This window comes from Eptesicus fuscus, chromosome 10, assembly GCF_027574615.1.
Source record: "Eptesicus fuscus isolate TK198812 chromosome 10, DD_ASM_mEF_20220401, whole genome shotgun sequence".
Taxonomy (NCBI): Eukaryota; Metazoa; Chordata; class Mammalia; order Chiroptera; family Vespertilionidae; genus Eptesicus; species Eptesicus fuscus.
In genome coordinates this window covers 2,362,532-2,368,466 of record NC_072482.1, presented here as the reverse complement: position 1 = coordinate 2,368,466, position 5,935 = coordinate 2,362,532, and the positions used below count along the sequence as shown (strand labels likewise).

Genomic DNA, 5,935 nt, shown 5'->3' with positions numbered 1-5,935 from the left:
TATTAAATTTTAAAAAAATAAAAAATGACTGGGTCAAATAAGAAATAAACGATGAGATCAAAAGATATATAGAGAAAAATAAGAATAACACAACATATCAAAACCTCTGGGATGCAGCAAAAGCAATAATAAGATCACAGTTTATATTATTACAAAAGCAATAATAAGAGCACAGTTTTGCCCTGGCCCGTTTGGCTCAGTGGATAGAGCGTCAGCCTGCGGACTGAAGGGTCCCAGGTTCGATTCCGGTCAAGGGCATGTGCCTTGGTTGCGGGCACATCCCCAGTGGGAGGTGTGCAGGAGGCAGCTGATAGAGGTTTCTCTCTCATCGATGTTTCCGGCTCTCTATCCCTCTCCCTTCCTCTCTGTAAAAAATCAATAAAATATATTTTTTAAAAAATAATAAGAGCACAGTTTATATTATTACAGAGCTATCTCAAGGAACAAGAGAAATCCCAAGTAGATAACCTAACATCACATCTTAAAGTACTAGAAAAAGAAGAACAAGAGCAACCCAAAGTCAGCAGAAGAAAGGAAATAGTAAAAACTAGAGCAGAATTGAATGAAATAGAGAACAAAAAGATATTTTAAAAAATACAACAAAGAGTTGGATCTTTAAAAAGATTAATAAAATTGATAAACTCCTGGCTCAACTCACTAAGGGAAAAGGCCCATATAAACAAAATCAGAAATGAGAGAGAAGTCACCACAAACATCACAGATATACAAAGGATCTTACTAGAATATTATGAAAGACTTTATGCCACCAAATTCAATAACCTAGAAGAAATGGATAAGTTCCTAGAAATATATAATCTTCCTAGACTAAATCATGAAGAATTGGAAAATCTAAATAGACCAATCAGCAGTGAGGAAATTGAAACAACCATCAAAAAACTAAAGTCCAGGACCAGATAGCTTCAGCAGTGAATTCTACCAAACGTTCAAAGGAGAATTAAAACATATACCTTTTCAAACTCTTCCAAAAAATTGGAGAAGAGGTAATACTTCCTAACACATTCTGCTAGGCCAATATAACCCTGATACCAAACCCTGGCAATAATAGCACAAAAAAAGAAAAGTACACACCAATATCTCTGATGCATACAGATGCAAAGATCCGAAACAAAATACTAGCAAATTGAAAACAATAATACATCACGATCAACTAGGGTTCATTCGAGGGCCACAAGGACAGCTCAACATATGCAAATGAATCAATGTAAAACACCACGTTAACAAAAGAATCAAAATCATGTGATCTTATCAACAGATGCAGAAAAAGCATTTGATAAGATACAACACCCATGTATGATTAGAACATTCAATAAAATAGAAATAGAAGGAAAGTGCCCCAACATAATAAAAGCCATATATGACAAACCCTCAGCCAATATCATACTCAATGGCGAAAAACTGAAAGCTTTTCCTCTAAAACTGTTATTATTAGCAGATGACATGATATCGTACACAGAAAACCCACAGTCTCCACCAGGGCCAGAAGCAAGTGTACTGCAAACTTGGCATCGGTGGTGCTGGCGCTGGGGAGGGGCAGAGCTGTTGCAGCCTGCTGAGGCCCCCACAGGCAGCAGCTCCTGCCATCAGATGTGCATCCGAGAAGACAAGCGGCAGCTCCAAAACCTCGGTAAAAACTCACCAGGCAAATGCTTTGGCATCAAGAAAGTGGAGGGTCACCATGTTCGTGCTGGCAACACCCTTGGGACGGAGCGCCATGTGCAATGGCACCCAGGCAGTCCTTTGGGGTTGGGGGAGGAAAAACTGAAATTTATATTAGCAATGCTGTGCAAGATTCTTACATAAAACTGAAAACCCGCCTACAGTGGAGATTGTAGTCCTTTGTTCAGGTGCCTGGACCGAAGCCAAAAGCTGTTGAGCATGACAGGGCAATGGAGACAGGGAAGATGGATGACAGGCACCTAGCATGGGAGGAAGGAATGCCAGATTCCTTAGAATGGTGTGTTTTTCCTCCTCCTCCTCCTCCTCCTCCTCCTCCTCCTCCTCCTCCTCCTCCTCCTTCTTCTTCCTTCTCTCTCTCTCTCGCTCTCTCTCTCTGTTTTTATGTCTTCTCTAGGAAGGTGCTGGGCAGGGATCCCAGAGAAAGAAAGGGTCCAAGACTCTAAATTGGCCTGGGTGCAGGCACTGCCACAGCAGCTGGTACAGGAGAACCTGTTGTCTCAGGTTCAGGTGGAGCCAGGATGGAATGCAGAATAAAAGGAATACTCAGAGGGAACAATCTTGCTTGGAATGCTAGATGGCCGAGCTTCAGCCTTTGGTCCAATGCAGCACTTGCCTCACTTGTCAACATTGAAAAATTAGTCTGTTAGAAGAACCAGCTGGAATCACACCAGCTTCTGCTACCTCGTGCTCATTGTTAGGAAAAGATTAACTTGTGTGAATTTCCTGAGCTGTTAATTCCTGGGGACTGCTTTGTTCTTCCCAAAAGACTATTGGTGGAATAATCCCCAAAGGCTGAAAGCTGAAGCTCGCCAGCCCTGGTCTGCAGCTCCTTAAGAACAGACTGGTGTGTGGTTGAGCCGACAGGAAAAGGCCGCCCCTTGCTGCAGAAGATAACTGTCCTGCTATCCCACCCAAACCTCAGCCTGAGGTACATTTCAGTGAAGGCGGGTAGCTGTGCTTCTCAAAGCAGAGAAGCAGTTTAAGAGCAGAAAGGTAGAGGGAATCTACAAAAGAATCATCTTGATACAGATTTATCCCATGGTGTGAGGGAGAGGGCAAAGAACCCAGTGGCACTTCGCTTATCCAGCAATTTCTGTCACTGTGGTGACCAACTCTTCCCATTCCATAGGGTGTTGAACTGCTCGGGGATGGAGAACTCACTAAAGTCTCCGCCTTCTATAGGAGTGAGGACATCCATCTCAGAAGGTTTGGCACTGACGATCTCACAATCCAAGGAATTCTTGCTCAGATAAACGTGGCAGCCATCTGTTTTGTTGATGGAAATGGTTGGCCCTTTACCCATTACCTGAACTTTGACATCTCTACTACTGATTATCTCCACAATGCCCACTACGTCATCAAACACCAGACGGAGTTTCTTGCAGTTATCTACTGTAGTGGAGTTCATTCTGCCCTTGATGTGCAACGTCGTGTGGACACACTTGTGTATGTAAGCCACCTGCTTCAGTTCTGTGTCATCAATCACCGGGTTAGAAACCTTCTCCTGATTTTCCACTCTCCACTTCGTGCCCTCCGGTTCAAGTAGAGCCGGCCCCTTCTTTGTGGCTGGTTTAGGGGATGGGTTAACTCCTGGGTTAGGTGCAGAGAATGGTTTGGGGCCACTTCGTACTGGACCACTCTGAGCCTTCAGGGCAGGGTTCTTGTGAGTCTTCATGTCATCAGGTACATGTTTTAGGGCATGTGTGATGGCCTCCCCGATTAATCAGCACAAACAGTGTCGAGCGTGAAGCAGTCATCTGACCCTGAGCTAGTCGGCATTGGGGGGGTGGGGAGGGGAGGACCTGATAGCGCAGAGGGGCCAGATGGCAATCCACACAGTTCTTTCGCCACAGGCCCGTTTTGCTCCAGGCCAGTCGGTGGTATGGAACGCTTTAATGTAAGCCTGCAGCTCTGTCCATGTACTCAAGTAAGTTTTAACCCACTCCACATGCTTCTTGTCCACATCTTTGTACTCCTTAAGGACTCGGTTTGTATAAAACATGGCAGCATCATTCATTTCTTTCACATAAAGACCAGGTTTGGGTGCCACAGCCATCCAACCCAGGGCCTGGATACTTTCGCTGACAGCTGACAGGTGATTGGACAGTTTGCTGCCTCGGTTCTTCTCCCGAGGGGTTATACTCTTCTTGGGTCTGCTCTGAGATCAGAGCCAACAAGTCAGAAAGCTTATTACCTCCTGCTGCTGGCACTGAGAGGCTGTAACCAAGCGAGCCCGCTCCAACTTCAGATCTCCGCATGTTTCTGCACATCTCCCCAATCTCCTTACTGGTCTTCAAGTATTCTGCCGCGGGACCGGCAAGCAGTGAGTCAAATGCTTGCACATAGGGAACTGCTCCTTTCGGAGCGCTGTCCCCGTCCCCACAGTGCATGTCAGAGGCATGTCAGAGGCACTGTCTCCGTACCCACAGTGCATGTCAGAGGCATGTCAGAGGCACTGTCTCCGTCCCCACAGTGCATGTCAGAGGCATGTCAGAGGCACTGTCTCCGTCTCCACAGTGCATGTCAGAGGCATGTCAGAGGCGCTGTCTCCGTCCCCACAGTGCATGTCAGAGGCATGTCAGAGGCGCTGTCCCCGTCCCCACAGTGCATGTCAGAGGCATGTCAGAGGCACTGTCCCCGTCCCCACAGTGCATGTCAGAGGCATGTCAGAGGCGCTGTCCCCGTCCCCACAGTGCATGTCAGAGGCATGTCAGAGGCGCTGTCTCCGTACACACAGTGCATGTCAGAGGCATGTCAGAGGCGCTGTCCCCGTCCCCACAGTGCATGTCAGAGGCATGTCAGAGGCGCTGTCCCCGTCCCCACAGTGCATGTCAGAGGCATGTCAGAGGCGCTGTCCCCGTCCCCACAGTGCATGTCAGAGGCATGTCAGAGGCACTGTCCCCGTCCCCACAGTGCATGTCAGAGGCATGTCAGAGGCACTGTCTCCGTCCCCACAGTGCATGTCAGAGGCACTGTCTCCGTCCCCACAGTGCGTGTCAGAGGCATGTCAGAGGCGCTGTCTCCGTCCCCACAGTGCATGTCAGAGGCATGTCAGAGGCGCTGTCTCCGTCCCCACAGTGCATGTCAGAGGCATGTCAGAGGCACTGTCCCCGTCCCCACAGTGCATGTCAGAGGCATGTCAGAGGCGCTGTCCCCGTCCCCACAGTGCATGTCAGAGGCATGTCAGAGGCGCTGTCCCCGTCCCCACAGTACATGTCAGAGGCATGTCAGAGGCGCTGTCCCCGTCCCCACAGTGCATGTCAGAGGCATGTCAGAGGCACTGTCTCCGTCCCCACAGTGCATGTCAGAGGCATGTCAGAGGCACTGTCCCCGTCCCCACAGTGCATGTCAGAGGCATGTCAGAGGCGCTGTCCCCGTCCCCACAGTGCATGTCAGAGGCATGTCAGAGGCACTGTCCCCGTCCCCACAGTGCATGTCAGAGGCATGTCAGAGGCACTGTCCCCGTCCCCACAGTGCATGTCAGAGGCATGTCAGAGGCACTGTCTCCGTACACACAGTGCATGTCAGAGGCATGTCAGAGGCACTGTCTCCGTCCCCACAGTGCGTGTCAGAGGCATGTCAGAGGCGCTGTCACCGTACACACAGTGCGTGTCAGAGGCATGTCAGAGGCGCTGTCTCCGTCCCCACAGTGCGTGTCAGAGACATGGGATACCGCCTCTAGGTGGCCCACGGCCCTCTCCAATCTTTCTGCCAGATTTTGCACGTCAGCCATAATGCACCACCTGCTCAGAGCTCGGCTTCACCTCCGGACTGCGAACAGCCGCTTTCCTTCAAACAGCTTTTCTTAACAATATAAAGAAAAGGTTTCATGGCTAATAGTTGAAAGCTTGCTAAAGGATGATAAAAAATTAAAATTCCAAAAACATCCAGAGTGGGTAGTACCGCTGAGACAGGCCGACAGCCGCCCTCCGTGTGCTCAGGGCCGGGGCGGCCTGCGGGCCCATTGCACCCGCCTGTGGGCCCTGAGAAGCCTCACTCACAGGCGCCTGGAGTGGCCGTGGGGCTGGCGAAGCAAAGGGAGCGCCTCGGGCACAGCCACACGCAGGGGGCGCTTAGGTCACCCCGTGCAGGGTGGACGCAAAACACGGCTTCCTTGTCATGAAACACCTCCCTAAACAGCAGTAAGTAAGTGCTCAAAAGACCACCTTGCAAGCTTGATCACCAGAACTTCCAAGATAATTCAGTACAAAATGTACATCCAGGTAACTTTTAAGTC

At 49.3% G+C, this 5,935-nt stretch overlaps 1 pseudogene; it reads right to left on the bottom strand.

The window, feature by feature from the left end:
* Positions 1–2,711: 2,711 nt before the first annotated feature.
* LOC103300443 (adenylyl cyclase-associated protein 1-like) lies at positions 2,712–5,431 on the bottom strand (annotated as a pseudogene).
* Positions 5,432–5,935: the final 504 nt, after the last annotated feature.